General features: G+C 37.4%; 1 long non-coding RNA gene across 3 annotated transcripts; it reads left to right on the plus strand.

The window, feature by feature from the left end:
• Window positions 1-6,975: 6,975 nt before the first annotated feature.
• On the plus strand, window positions 6,976-10,362 carry LOC109069946. 3 transcript variants are annotated; one of them, XR_006157806.1, is made up of 4 exons: window positions 6,976-7,447; window positions 7,536-8,424; window positions 8,755-8,826; window positions 9,904-10,362. It is a non-coding gene; the product is annotated as an uncharacterized LOC109069946 (long non-coding RNA). The 3 variants fall into 3 exon arrangements; XR_006157805.1 differs by having other exon boundaries at window positions 6,976-7,282; window positions 7,361-7,447; window positions 8,755-10,362; XR_006157804.1 differs by having other exon boundaries at window positions 8,755-10,362.
• The last annotated feature ends 5,621 nt before the right edge of the window (window positions 10,363-15,983 follow it).

The raw sequence follows: 15,983 nt of genomic DNA on the forward strand, positions 1-15,983 counted from the left end.
CTGTCTGACAGATGTAAATCTTCTAGTAGCTGTGCATGCAAAACTGCCATCGTTAATCTTGCAGAGACGGCGAGCTTGAGCGGGGAGTTCTTTGGCCGTGAAGTGAGCAGGAGTAAGTATTCTGATTAATTATTTTGTATAGTATTTTAAAATGAAACGCCAGTACGCCATATCTCTTGACGTCTCCTCGATTGCCTGCGAGCTTCTCCTCCTGTCTGTACGGTAATTTCTGTACTGTGCGACAGAGAGTCGAGTGGTTATGACGCAATCGTTAGCCTATTTTTACAAAAACTGTGTTTCTACGGGGCCATAATGTAACATAGAAGGTAATGGAGCCCTTTATACATTGTCGTGTATCTTTAGAAATAAATAATGGACAAATGGAGTCTTTTAAACGCCTCAGATGTAAAGTTATTCGCTGTCAAAGTGACGCAAAAATGAATGGGAGTCAATGGGATGCTAACGCAAGTGAAATTCTGCTACAAGATGGCGGCACGCGGCCGACTTCAACTTCCGGTCGACTTCCTTGCCCCCTGGCGTCAACAGCGGGGGGATGGAGTGGACAGTGATGACCACATCCTCCTCAACTGAGTTCTCAAGTGTCTGTAAACACAGCTCACACGCGGAATAACTCGCGTCGCGGTGATTATCAAATGTATAATAATCATACTACAAGTTATGGATGACCACCGTCACCGTGGAGAGGACAGGACGCGCATCTGGTGAGGCTATACGCGTGTTAGTTACTTTTATATATTTGACTCTTTATTTTGAAGCGTGGAAGCTCTGCTAACAATAGAGTAAACTGTTTATTGACAGAAAAGTACAGTACATGATACATCTCAGTGAAAGTACAGTAAATACACATGGATTATTACAGTACTGTGTGGATGAACATATATTCGTTTGTTGACGTTCCGAAGGTCGTGTACAAGCTTCGGGCAGCGCAGATAAGCACTGATAATGCGTCAAAACAACAGAAGGGACGCTGGAATATGAAATATTACAGATGATTGAGACAGGTAAGATCTCCCAATCATTACACCAATACAGAATGGACATAAATGAAATGATATGAAGCTGGAGATTGTGGATTCTATTTTAGATTGTGATAGACCAGATATATTTAATAATTTAAAGCAGTTTTGCCAGTTTGCAGTTTGACTTATCCTCTTTCAAAGACTGTTCTGAAAACACACACACAAAAAAGCACATTGTGTAGTATTGAGGTTGTTCATCTTTTGATATGGGAAAAAATCATAAATCCCCATACTATTTCTGTGCACAAAACCTTCAGCAGCACCAGCAGCTTTTTATGTCACTTCAAAGGGTGTTCTTCCTGTAAAAAATAAGAGGATATGTGCTATTTAGTTACACGACTTTTAAAACTATTGAACTTGAGGTATATCACAGTCAAGCTTTGGGTGGTTGAATTGATCGGACTCAGTCTACGTTTTGATTATCATTTTGAATCCAAATTTCATAGTCTTTTTTCAGTTTTGTTGTTCAAAATGTGATTTCTGGACTTTAAAGTGTTTTGCAAGTGGAGCTGAAGTCAGTTTTTTTTTTTATTTACCATCAGCAGTTCTCGTCTTTGAATTTTTTTTGTATGTTCAGTATTCAGTAGTATTTTTCCAAGTTCTATAAGTTTACTTAAAGATAAACTAATAAATAAACTTTGCGTATAAGAAAATAAATAGTCAACATTGATGTATAGCTACTTATTTGTTATGTAAGGGTTAGTACAATAACATCACCAACCCTGCTGCTGTTTTCAACTCTTTAAATCGTATTATTTCTGATAGTAACCTAATTTTCCTCCCATCCCTCATTCCATTTACATTAATTGATCCCACCTGCAAGATCTCCATAAGCAAAAGGAAAAAGAAGAGGAAGAAAACAGAAAGACAAAGAAACGTTAAAAGCCATTAAGATTTAGTTTTTCCCCTCACTTTCCGTCTTTTTGCCTTGTCTAAGAAAATGACCAGATTCCCTGGGTTCTTTCTTGTGGATTTTTTTTGTATGTTCAGAATATTCATATAACAAAATATATACAAAGTACAACCTAAATAGGGACAGTAATATGTTTTTTTAGACGCATAGCCCACATCACCGAATCAGCGCTTCTGTTGTGAGAGCTCATCAATACTACTCACCTTCCTAGCCCACATCACCGAATCAGTAAATTTGTCAGTATCAGGAAAATAATGACTTACTTCAACACCAGCTATACCTTTAGTTTTATCAAGAAATGCATTAATTTCTTCAACAGTGTACAAATCTTTATCAGTTCCTCTCGACCCCGTCCACTGTTCATCATCTCCTAATTCATCATCCGTATACTGGGATAAACTATCTATCTCATCAACCATATTTTCCTCTAAGTTATCAGCCTGTGCCACATCCTTAACTTCACACACATTTTCCACACCACTCTGGGCCTCACTTTTATCAATCTCATCTGTCACATCTCCATGTTTATCAGGGACAGAACTACATCCAACTTGCTTCACAGCACGTAAATTAATCTCACTCACTCACCTCCTGCATCTTGCCCTCCTCTGTAGGACCTTCATCCTAATCTTCAGACATACAAAACTCACATGGCCCAAGTACCCACAAACCATCATTTACATCCCCACGAGAAGTAGATGCACGTTGGTCATCTTTATGTGGACATACAAAACGTTTATGGCCCAAGTCTCCACATTCATAGCACTTCAGGCTCTCAGTGCTGGCGTAAACCATGTATGAATTCTCCCAGTGATTAACACAGAAAGAGACTTCTAACGTGCGATCCTGTGAATTCAAACACATAAAGACTTGGCGTCTAAACGAGAGAACGTGTTTAAGCGCATTGTTTTTACATCCAAGCGGAATCATTCTTACAGGGCTTGTGATCTTTCCAAGCCTCTGCAGTTCTTTTGTGATGGTCATAAACGGCGGAAAGTTTGAAATTATGATTTTCGTTGCTGGAGCGGATTGCGGGGTTATCGTAACAAACACTTCCATCACCCATATTCTGCTCACAGTCAACTGGTTAACAAGGGAGTCTGATTTTAAAAACACGGCGACAGCCTAATTCATCCGCGAAGCAAAAATTATATTATCGAAACCCACTTGCTCTCCTATAACCAAAAGCAGCTGGTACACCTTGCACCCATTCCAGAGGGACAGAGTTGGCGTTCCTTGCATGGGAACAGACGCCATTCTAGCATCTGAAAAACCACACAACCAAAACAATAACCTTTTTTTCTACTATTTACTAAACCAAACTAGGTGGCCGAAGCCTGCTGCCATCCACCGAGAATGGGGAGGAGCAGGGGAATGGGGGGACTCCTGCCGACTGCCCGAAAGCGGAGGAGCCGTCGCCGTCCACCGGGCGGCGGAGGAGTGTCGTGCCGTCCACCGAGGGCCAGGCACCGCGGAAGACTTCACACTTCTCCTCTCTCCCCTCTCGCTCGTCTCTGTCGCTCCCTCATCCTTCCATCTCATGTTCGGTGGGGCCCGATCCAGCCTCATCTGTCTGTCCTTACCCCCAGGTTCCCGCAGGTCACTGTGAGCGGTCCCCCCCCGATGGGAGGGTGGGGGGGGTTTGGTGGGGGAGTAGAGCGCAGTCTCGGGAGTACCCCCAGGCCTGCGAGGGTCGATGGGGGTATGTGACGAGAGAGGACCAGGCCTGGGTTTTATTTTGTGTTTGGTTTTTGTTTAAGCGCGACAGCCCCTCACGGGACTCTCGTCCTTCACTGTCGTCGCTCCTCTTTTGTATCCTCCCAATCTCCTCAGTGGGACTCGAGACCGGTGAGTGGAGCAGGTGTCGCTCATTTCCCAATCACTCCACCGGCCTCACTCCATTCCCACGGCTCTCGGCCCCGCCCCACTCGTCACAGTATAAAACTGATTTGTCTCACAGATGAACGTTTACAGTGCATACTGTAAATGACTGACACAGCCGATGGCAAGGCAAAAATATAAGCAATAAATGAAGCATTAAAATTTCAACATTGTGAGGCTAAATAACTGTTAGAGTCTGATACTGAAATGTTCTCATCTTCTTTAAAGAGTAACTGTAAAGAATGCCTTTAAAAAAAATTTGAGCACCTTGAATATATGAGTGTATGTGTGTTTGCATGTGTAGGAAAAAAAGGAAGTGCTTGTGGCGTGTGTGTGTGATTCAAGGCCAAATCTAATGAAGTGTTTCAAAGATTCCTTTCCAAACAAAGAGTAATTTCCTTGTGAGATTTGGTCACTGGTAAACGCTCAGGTCATAGGCCTATGATATTCTTGGTTTGGTACCAGATTTAGGAAATGATGTGTTTAGTCTCTGTCTGACTGGAGATTTTTATATCTGTCTCTCAGTTCAGCGATCAGAGAACTGTGAAAAACTAAAGTTCTTCATAGAGTGATATGTGCTATTACCATTTGGCGTTTTGAATTTTTTTATTTGGAGAGTCAGCCTGTCTCATTTTTTAAATCAGTCTATCATACCGCTGGCAGTATTGATTTTCTTTTTTCTTTTATTTATTTAGCAAAGATTTTTGATTTATAACTTTTTACAGCAGAGCCCGAGATCTGCCCATATACATAAAAAAAATACAAAAAATTATAAACCCTGGGGGGTTACAATTCAATATTACAAAAGAGTATTAGCGGGATAACAAGTACATTTCAGGATTTCAATAGATCTGATAATGTATCAATAAAGTCCAACCAAAATTGTATTGTCTTTCTGGTGGCACCAATGTATTTTGGCTGTGGTACACTCCAAAAGGGCAATGTCCAGCGAGTATGACACCCACATCAGTCTAATTGGTGTAGATGGATCCAACCACAATTTTAAGATAACTTTTTTCGCAGCGGTCAGTGCAGCAAACAGAATCCTTTTTTGATTAACAGACAACGACAGCAACAAATCATCCAGCAAAAGAAAAAGCAGTGGGTCCTTTTGGATCTGAGTCTTCAGAAGATCTGACAATAAGTCCTCTACCAAGGACCAGAGCAACGCAGTTCGAGAACAGTCCCAGAACATATGTATATATGTACCTTGACTTGAGCTATTACACAGGTGACAGAATGGGTCAGGCTTTCTTTTCATGTGGCATATGCCTTATAGATTAACTTATAATGAATCATTTGGTGAGCTGGGTTTTTAGAGATAGCAAAACTATTTCCCCAGACATTGTCCCAATCAATCACAGTGTTAAGTTCTCTTTCCCAGAAACCCTCAGTTTTATGAGGTATTAACCTGTGCATAGATTTAAGGCGAATTGTAGGCCTCGGAAGTATTCATCTTAACAGTGGCTATCCTTCCATGAAGAGCCAAACAGAGTGGAGACCAACACAGATGATCGCTCTTAATCTTATCCAAAAGAGATTGATAATTCCTCTTGGAAATGCGAGATAATGAAGGAAAAACTCTGATTCCAAGATAATTAAACTCATCATTGACAGGAATGGATAAGGCCTGAATCTCTGATTTAGCAGCTAAATTAAAGGGCATGAGTATGGATTTGTTCCAATTAATCTTATAACCAGACAATTTACCAAATGTATCAAATAATTTTAAGCATTCTTTAACCGAGCTGGTAATGTTTGATATATACAACAAAACGTCATCATCAGCATAAAGTGAAATTTTATGGGACGTATTCATACAACTTCTTGGAACTATTGTGGGACACTGTCTGATCGCTTGGGCCTAAGGCTCTATTGATAAGCCAATATAAAAGGAGGGGGAGATATAAGAACCAGTGAGCACTCTGGCTGAGCATTCAAAATAAATGACTGCTTTTAGGGAAAAGAAGCCAAACCCAAAATGCTCTAGAACAGACCACAAAAAGCTCCATTCAGTTCTGTCAAATGCTTTCTCTGCACCCAGAGAAAGGATTGCAGAGGAAGCTGTATAGCAAAAAATTGATATTTTGATGTCGCTTTATGGTATTTTTTAGGGTTAAATTAAATTGTATGCAGTAATGTTTTTAAACGCCGTTATGACAGCGTCTTTGGGTCCATTTTGACCGCTTCCTGCACCGATTAGATGCGCCATCTGCCCCCCCAAAAAAGTGCGGATGGCTTGATCATGTATTTTTCAAACCGCAGTTGACCGCAGTTATTTACTTCTCGTGAAAAAAGTCTGACCACTAACACTCGACAATCCTTAATTTATTTTTGCTTTACTGTTGTGTTGTGTAATGTTGTCTTTTTAGGGCTGTGCGATGAATCGCATTTTAGTTTCGATTTACAGCTATTATCTAAACAACTGATATCACTGTTTATTCCCTTGAGGCCATACTCTTTCGCCCTTTCTGAGTAGGGTGAAGCTGCAGGCCCGGAGGCCCAACTACACACTCAGACCTGCACTCTCAGAACAGCACTTCCAGAACTATCGTTTTTTTCAGACAGTGCCACCTGCTGTTTGGATGAACATTTGTTTTGTAGCGTGTGTACAGTAATAATTTCCAACATTATAAAACTGCTAGCAAGTAGCAACATCGGACACGTGAGTAAGGTTATTAAACTTACAGTGCATTCAGGATATACATTTTTAACATTACCAGGTTTTATGGCATAAATATATTTATAATATTTACAGCTTGCTCTTACAGCTTATTGTACTGTTGGGACACTTAATTTTTTTCTAACAAAATAAATCTTTATTGTACCATTCTGGGACACTTATAATACAATGTTTTTGTAACATAAATAAAAATTGGGTTGAAATATTGAAAATCTGTTAAAGTGTAAAATGTATAATATATAATACAATTTTTCCATTTGTATATTACAATAACGAAAATACAGGGTCTCTGCCAAAACTAATGCTGCACAAATGCTTCAGTCATTTCCACTGTCCATTTTGTGATGCCTCAGTTTTCCAACCAACACGGTTGGCAAAAGTGCAAATGAGTCTGCAGAATCTTATACTGCTGTTTTTCAGAATTTACAATACACAAATGTGGACACCTCTGCATATAGTGAAAAATTGTAAGACAAACTTAAAGTGCAATCTTATACTGCTGTTTTTCAGAATTTACAATACACAAATGTGGACACCTCTGCAGAAGTCAACCACATTATCAATGCTTTTACAGCAAATCAACAATTTTAAGAAAACCTGATTTTATAAAACATTTAGGACTCTGCAAACGAAAACACCAACCACCAACCCCTCACACTAAAGCCACCACAACATCTGCCACAGCTCTGCCCACCATTCATGTGCCTCCCTCCACTGTCACGGCTCTGCCAACCATTCATTTGTGGATGTCTCCTCCTCCCAGGGGTAAGCCAAAACATGTTTGAACATAAGCATGTTTATGTTCTGCACTGTGTGCATGTTTTATTTGAATAATTTGTACAGGCCATCATTCATGGCCTTTGCGAGCTGCAAGGTTTGTTTTGGCAGGAGGTTGAAGAGATTCCTCCAGGGCCCCACTTATCACTCATGGTATGTTTTCAATTTTTGATTGTACAAAAATTGTTGGATTTTTGTGTTACACAACATTTCTGACAACAGCATTTATCTTTTCTTTTAGTGAAGTTGAGGAATTTGACAGAAGAATTGCTCGAGAAATGAAAAATATCCCCAACCAGAATGTAAAGCATTTATTTTGTTTGATGTTATTTAATATGTAATATATACATTATTATCCCAGTTATTATTATTTTATTTTTTTGCACCATTTTTCTCTGCATTGTTTACAGCTTGGTGACTTGTAGGACCTCATAAAAAAAAAAAAAAAAAAAAAAAAACTAAACTTTTTATTCTCTAACAAACCTCACCATTTACTTGCAGCTATGAACTGACCTGCTTCCAAGAGCTCACTTGCTCTGCTATTTCCTCCAACAATTTGAATAGGAACATGACGTAATGTTGGTCTAAAATCGAAGTACTACATTTCTGCCATCTAGTGGTAGGGAATAGAAATGAGATATTACACCACATTATGTAGTTTGTTTTATATATTTCTGACTCTGACAATATTAAATATGGATTTAGATTACTTTTTGTTCCTGCACTTACAGTTCCCTTTGGATAACAATGACACTTTCATATTGTTTATACTGTGGGCACATGTAGTCATTTGTTGTCAGTGTTTGTAATGGATGGAGATTTGGTCTCTCTAAACACAAATGGCAAAACAAGCCAATAATAAAAGATTAAATGGTATTTTAATGACACTCACATCACTCAAATCAGTGATTATCTCAGTAAGATCTGTACAGATGTTCAGTGTAATGAAGGTACTGAGAGATTCAGAGACAGACTGAAGCTGGATCATCAGACTGGATCTCTGACCATCATGAACATCACAAACACAGACTCTGGAGTTTATCATCTTGAGATCATCACCAACAGCAGCAGCATCCGCCGTCAGCACATTAACATTATCAGTAAAAAGAGGCAAAGTGAGAATGTCACGAGTGAGTATAATTCAGCCATTCAGACAATTTCCCTTGTAAAAAGTTTAGAATATAATTCAGTGTATGTATGTCACACTAAATGCATGCTGTTCACATGTTAAAAGCTATTATCATTATGCATAATATCAGTTAGTTTACCCACTAGCACTGTAATGCCTTTTGCAGGCAACAAACACACTAGATGGCGCCATTTCTGTTTCACTTAGTATTATGTAACTGATGAAGGTGAAAAGGTGGACATTTTTTTTAGATATCTAAAAGGTTGCAGGAGTAACTGGTGAGAAGTCGATCTCTAGTAATAATGACTTATAATAATGTTTTTCGTTCCAGATTGGGTTGTGTATGTATTCGGTATAGGGGGAGTATGTGTCGGTGTTGCTCTGGTGGTTGCAGGAGTAACTGGTGAGAATTTCTGCTTTTGTGTTTTCTGTGCATGTGTTTATCATTACAAAATATTTAAATGTGCAAGCTGTTTAGGGAAGATAACTGGATTTTTAATGGGGATCGTTACATGTTTTTTATTTTTTTTATTTTTTTATGTTCCTTCAGGTTAACTTATTTTAATAAAGTATTTTTGCACCAAAAAGCAGATTTTCAACCCTAATTCTGACCTTCTGTCTAAAAGGATCTCTTTTTTTTTTAATTGCATAGAAAACAGTATCAAATGGTCGCTTGCTATTTTATGTGAATAAGTGTTTTGAAAATATTATTGATATAAAATGATCATTTACAGACAAAGCGTTACAAATCAATCTGCTGTCAAATTCTCTGAACAAACATAATCTTCTGACACAATCTGGGACACATTTAAAATAAACCACCCGCTTGTTTCGAAGCTGGGATACTTCTGAAGTCTGTAGAGAGCTGCAAACAAGCTGTATAAACTGGAGGCATCAAAGCCAGAGTTCTTTCACTCTTCATTTGTCTGTTGTGGAGTATGTCAGAAACTGAATTCTCTATCATAATTTGTCAAGTGTAGGCAGTGGCACTAATTATAATGGCTTCTATTAGTTTTTGACGCAACACTTCCAGTGTAGGCAAATGTCAGCTGTTAAGTAACTGAATGCCAGTGGGCGGGGCCTATGGTGTGATGTGTCAGTGTCTTGCTCTGGAGGCGGTCATATGCAAATGAACTTACCTGTGTAACATCACAGATCCTGCAATATCAAAATGAGGAGCTTAATTAAATGCATTGTTTATAATGAGGTGGAGAATGCAAGCTATGAAACTTGCAGGAAGTTTTAATGGTACAAAGACCTGCTATATGTCAAAAGATGAAGGCAAATTTGATCTATCATGTCATGACCCATTTAACTGGAAAATTAGATGTTTCACTCACAAAGTCACATGATGCTATTTTATTATTTTCAGCCGTTTTATATTCATCCTGAATATGTTGTGATTATTCTAATCTCAAAGCGTCAGAAACTGCATTCAATCACATTGTATTACTTTAGGATGGACAATGCCAATATATAGGGAATTGGCATAGAAAACTTGCTTGTACAAAGAGTGCCCCATATCCTTCCTACAAAATCAAACAACTGGTCTTTAATTACACCGAGGAATATACAGTATCATTTACAGTGCACTAAAAATAATTGTAATTTTGATGTACCATATGTGGAAACATTCTTTGTTTTTAAAATAATGTTTGTGTTATTTTAGTGTCATGTGTGTTAACATGTTTTGTGATTGTGTGCATGAAACTGTGTGCAGCTTCCATATATTTGTATGTACTGCTTCAAAATGTAGCTTTTTTCTTTCTTTTTTTGTAAGTTAGTTTTATTTTGTATAAATTACAAGTTGTTCTGTTTATGTTTACAATTTTCTTGTATTTTTGCACAATTATTATCCTGTATCCTATACTGTTTGCATTATTGTTCAATAGTTGTTTAATTATAAACAACAATATAACAACAATACAGATTCTTTCAATCCTTGAACTTCAATCCTTTCTTTCAATCCTTGAACACTTTAAGTATCACTTTGATACTTAAAGTGTATAAAGAAATTGTAAAACTAATCCATGTGAATTGTACAGTTCAAATTTTCTGAGCAAACTCCATCACTTTATGTGATGAACAGATTGAATTTAGGCTTTTATTTACATTCATAATCAACAGACACATGAGATATGGGAAGCTCAAGCATGCTTGCTTGACATGCAAGAACCAATTAGGTTAATTCTTGTGTGTTACGCATCACATTCAAGCTTCTGACGTTCATTCTCATGTTAAACATCATGTTTAAGTTTCAAAAAAATAAAAAATAAAAAAATTTATACATCAAATAATAATAAAACAGATATGAAAGGAGATATGGAAAATGGCTATTTTTGCTTACATCTCCTGAACAGTTTGGAAAAAAAATCACAAGACTGCTCTGTTTATATTCAGCACAACATGCCGAGTTGAACAATACTCAATTTTTCCATATGTGGCCATCGGCCATTTAGAATTTTGTCATAAAATGCCTATATTTTACAAATGCATTGACATATACATCACTACCTTGTGATCAAAAATGAAAATGAAATTTTGATTCATCTAGCCTATTGTAATGACATTCCTGATAGACTTTCTGGCTATTGACGCCTTGGAAACCACCCAAAGGTTCAAAAACTAAGTAGCCTATAAGGTGAGGTAAGCAATAATATGCACTTAAATATTAAATTTCTCACTTACAAAAAATAAATACATGACATTTGCACATTTCACACAGTAAGGTTTCACAGTTAAGCACTGCTTGATTTGAGAGAACAACTTATCAGTTAAATCATGATGATCATGCACATTGTGGTAAACAATGAGTTTCAGAATAGCAGCCAGGAATGGAAAAAATCACACGCTCTTCCTCTAACATGCTCTCAAATGCACAGCAACCACAAATGTTCAATAATAGGTACTTATGCACATGTATAATAACATGAGTAAGACTATAACAGGTTTCACTCGGACTCTCAAACTCAGTGGGAATGTAGTTTTTATATCATAATACCATGTATGTTAATGTTTAGATTTTTGTTCCAGAATAGATGATTTCAGGCCCCCACACATCAGAGTGGATCCTCAACAATCCCCCAAAAATGTCTGTAACTTCCAAAGATCAGAGATCACATACTGAATCCAAACGTCTAGTGAAAGGGACTTGTTCTCAGGAATGTTTCATCGTCTTATGCAGACAGATGCATACTCCACATGATTCTCCTCTGTAGCCCTCTTTAAAAATAAAAATAAAAACAGCACACAAGATACAAAGGGAAAATTAAATTTCTAATTGCACACAAAATGAACCATTCATTGTTAATGCATAGTTCTTAAACAACAGCAAAAGTGTGATTTCCCAGGCTAAAATGAACACAATGGCAAATATTGTTATTATTAGATTGCATCAATGAAATTGCCCCAAATACCATACAGCTTGACTGTCACACAAACTATTGACATCAACAACAAAAGACATCAGATGTGTTTCCTCTTCCATTTTAAAAGTCTATTTATTTTCCTAACCTAACTATGCAAAATTATATGGTTAGCAGACTCATTTTATTTTCATCTAGGATTATGTGCATATCAGATCATCATTTAAAGCTCAATAACTCACCATTGTTTGTGGACTTCTTTTGTAGAATGTCGGATTAGAGTAAATGATCTCTTCATCATGATTCTGAACTGTTGCATCATCAGCTTTGAGAACTATAACAAATAAAAATAAAAACCATGCATTAAAAACAAGACTGAAATTTTATTACATCTTTGTCTTTAATTGTGAATTTAATGCACGTAATCCAAATAAATTGTCAAACCCACAAATCACTTAAACTATTTCAGTGTTTTCCCTAAAAGCAGGAGTTAATGCTTGCCTTCTTGATCAGTTTTTCTATATTTCCTGCAAATGCAGAAGATCCCAGCTGCAACTAAAATCAACAAAGATCCAGCAGAGATAAGCGCTATCAGAGAGACAGGTGCTGGAATGATAAAAAGAAGGGAATGCATCTGTTTTGTAACAGAACAGAGATCAGCTCAATGAATAAACACACATATATCACTACTGCAGTACCTGAACATGTGTGACAGAGTTGAGTGATGTCCAGATGTGTGGTCTGGTTGCTGATGGGATTGTTGAGCACACAGCTGTAGCTGTTTTTATCCTGATATTCCACCTCCAGAGGTAGAGAGAGACTGATGCTGAGATCAGACACACTGATGCTGGACAATAAACTGTTTCCTTTGTACCAGGAGAGAGTCACATGGTTTTGTGACGAATCTCTGATAATGTAAGGAGTTAGCAGAGGAGCTGGAAAATGTGAACATTGTGAAGAGTTACTGCTGATGACTGGAACAGGCAGATGAGCTGCAGAACATCAGATAATAAACTCAATTTTTTGTTTTATTGCATGAATATTTGGTGTTTTTTACACTATTAATAGTTCCAGGAAAATAAAATAAAATATGTGAGTGGGCAAATGATCTCTACTTACCATAGACAGAAACATTATCTTTAATTTTTAAACTTCGGCATGTTCTGTTCTCATGTTTGTGATGGTCAGAGATCCAGTTTGATTGTCCAGCTTCAGTCTGTCTCTGAATCTCCCATCAGGAACATCATCATATATGGAAGAAATTTGATCCTCTCGGTCGATTTTAGCTATAAAAGACTTTTCTTCTCTATAATTCCAAAATATATCCTCATCTTCATGTATTTCAGTAAGATCAGTGTTTAGAGTGACAGAATCTCCCTCCATCACTGACAGTATTTCATTTGTTTCATCACCAAACACACCTAAAGAACATGACAAGCCTTTGATTCTTGATGGTTCAAAAACCCTGAATTCAGTTTCTAAACTTTAAATGTGAACTGAAGAACAGCAGTGGTGACACAAAAGATCAAATATCACTTAAAATAAGTGAACAGATGAGCTTGATTTTTTTTTTTACCTTTAATGTGTGTGTGAAAATAAACATTTCAGATTTTGTAAAACAAGAAGTTTAAATTTTCTAATTGTTTTGAATCATTTCATGAATGTACATGACAAACATTGAGACAGGTTTGCTGAAAGGAGGCCTGGGTCTAAAGTAAATCCCAGGTTGATTTGATTGATCTGAGAAGAAAAGCAGATGCAAATCCCTAATTTGAACAGAAACAGTAGTTTTTAATTAATACCTAAAATTGGTTTTATAACTTACCTAGCAGCTGTCTCCAGCACAAACAGAACAAAACGAGCATGTGAAACATTTTCCATTGAGTGTCTGATCTAAAAAGCCCAACCGCTGAAAACCCTCAAACTGGTGTGAACCCTCCCACAACAGAGTTTGACCCTCCTAACCCACACACACATGCTGTGTATGACAGATACTTACATATACTGTAAATGTCCTTCTGACACTTACTGAGATTGAAATGTTCTTTTCATTTTTAATTTTTTAATTTTATTTAACACTTATGCTTTTTTGAGAAGTAATTGTCAGACTGTGTTAAGCATGTAAATGATAAAGAGTTCAGTGTGTAAATCTTCCTAAATTATTGGCAAAATAACAATTATGTATTTTTTAAAATGGTTTACAATTGTTTAGCTGTGTATAGCCAGTGATAAAATAAAAATCATCTCCCATCTTACTGAATAGTGACACTAACAGCTCAGCTTCTGAGTCAAACTGAAACCTGCTGTGGTTTGATTTCCTCGGAAACATGGTGCGATCTGAAAGATGGACAAACATCTTGTGCACGTATGATTAGACTGCAGCTAAGTTTCCTGCTGTTATGACACAGCTGATGCAACAGTTTTAAAAAAAAGAGTCACTGCTACTCTGCCCTACAAAGCAAAAAGGCAGTAACTACGCAGAGTGCAGAACTGAGAAAAATGACTTAAAAGTTATCCTGTCATCCAGCCTAAGTAGTTGTAGGTAGATTATTGGACATGTTGCTGTTATGTTACTTCACATTTTTATAAGATGTTTTGTCACATAACAAAGGATGCCTTGAATATCATAAAAAATACAAAAACAAAATTATCACCAAAAACGAATATACCAAAATAGCTTTCTAAAAAGCGTTACTATAGGCTGCTTTAAACTAAAATATGAAATTTGAAGGTATTGTTTTGCAAAAGCTTGCACTTTGAAACCCATTATCAATAGCTTGCTTTTTCAGGCCCCCAAAATACCATGGGCATGTAACAGAGTTATTTGAATGTGAATTCCTAGATAGTCACTAATACAGTAAGCATACTGTTTTGTGGTGTGCACATGTTCTGTATTATGATGTATTAAATAAAATAATGATGATGTTGTTGATAATACTAATATAATAATAAATAAAGTATTTGATCTAAAACTTAGGGCAAGCTGAAAAGCCGTTGTGATTTAAAATATTTCCTGTGAAGGGAGTCAAAGATAAGTGCTATTATTGATTTATTAGACGGTCTGATCCACACTTCATACCAGTTGGTGGAGGTAAAAGCTCCAGCTCGTTGTTTGCCAGCCGTATAAACCAATAAACTCTAGAAGAAGAAGAAAAAAACGACTCTCGTCCTCTAGTGGGCAAATGCTGTTTTAGTTTTCGATTTGAGGGTGTGTTTATCTACTTTCTATGAGTTTCTATATAAGTAGGCCGGTTATGTTTGAAAATACAGACAGAACATTAGGTGGAGACACATACATTTGATGCAGGATGTCATTTATATAAAGAGAAACAACTTTGAAGACCCACGCACAAAACAAACAAATCTCCTAACAGACGAATCGCAACTGATGCAGCGCTAGTATTCCGTGTTGCGGGCAGGGGTGTTGGACTGGGGGTAAAACCAGTACTGATTACCAGGGGCCCCAAAGGAAGAGAGGACCCTTGAAAAGTCTGGAATATACTTTATTTTACCTGGATATTTTCATGGGAGCCCATCAGGACTGCCTATGCATAGGGCCCGGGATCTTGTGCAGCGCCCCTGGTTGCGGGTGTATTATAAACAACAGAGAGGGTCATTTACTGTCACTGCACATGTGTATTAATGTTTTATTATCATGTAGCATGAAATCCTCGACACATTTGATGCTCTTTATTTGATGTGTAATGTTATAAACTCGACGGCATCGGCTAAGTAGCGTCTTTGTGTCATTTTTCTTAGTAATGAAACACAGATGTATTTATCGGTGTGTCGGCTTACAGCAAAACGTTTCAGTCCCTTGTTTCAGACACAAATGATTCCTCATCCAGTGTTCCCGTGTGTTGCTGAGGAGAGTTGTGCTGTTATTTAAAGTGACTACCAGACTTCTTTCTACAGACCAGGAATATGATAGAACCTGCGTCCCAGTGTGCATAATACCTATCCTAAATTCTATGTGATATTAGTAATTTTCAATATCATTTAGGGCAGATAGGGTGGATAGTATGCACATTGGGACACAGGCAGAGACTTTATCATATCAGTCATGTGGGCTCTTTTGACCAGAAAACATCCACCCACTCAGAGCACACTAGCTGTACTAACATTACCAGAAAAATTTCACAAACCACTTATTCTACTAAGATTAAAAAAACAAGTGGTTTGTACCATTAGTTGG

The sequence above is a fragment of the Cyprinus carpio genome, chromosome B22, assembly GCF_018340385.1.
Source record: "Cyprinus carpio isolate SPL01 chromosome B22, ASM1834038v1, whole genome shotgun sequence".
In the NCBI taxonomy this organism is placed as follows: Eukaryota; Metazoa; Chordata; class Actinopteri; order Cypriniformes; family Cyprinidae; genus Cyprinus; species Cyprinus carpio.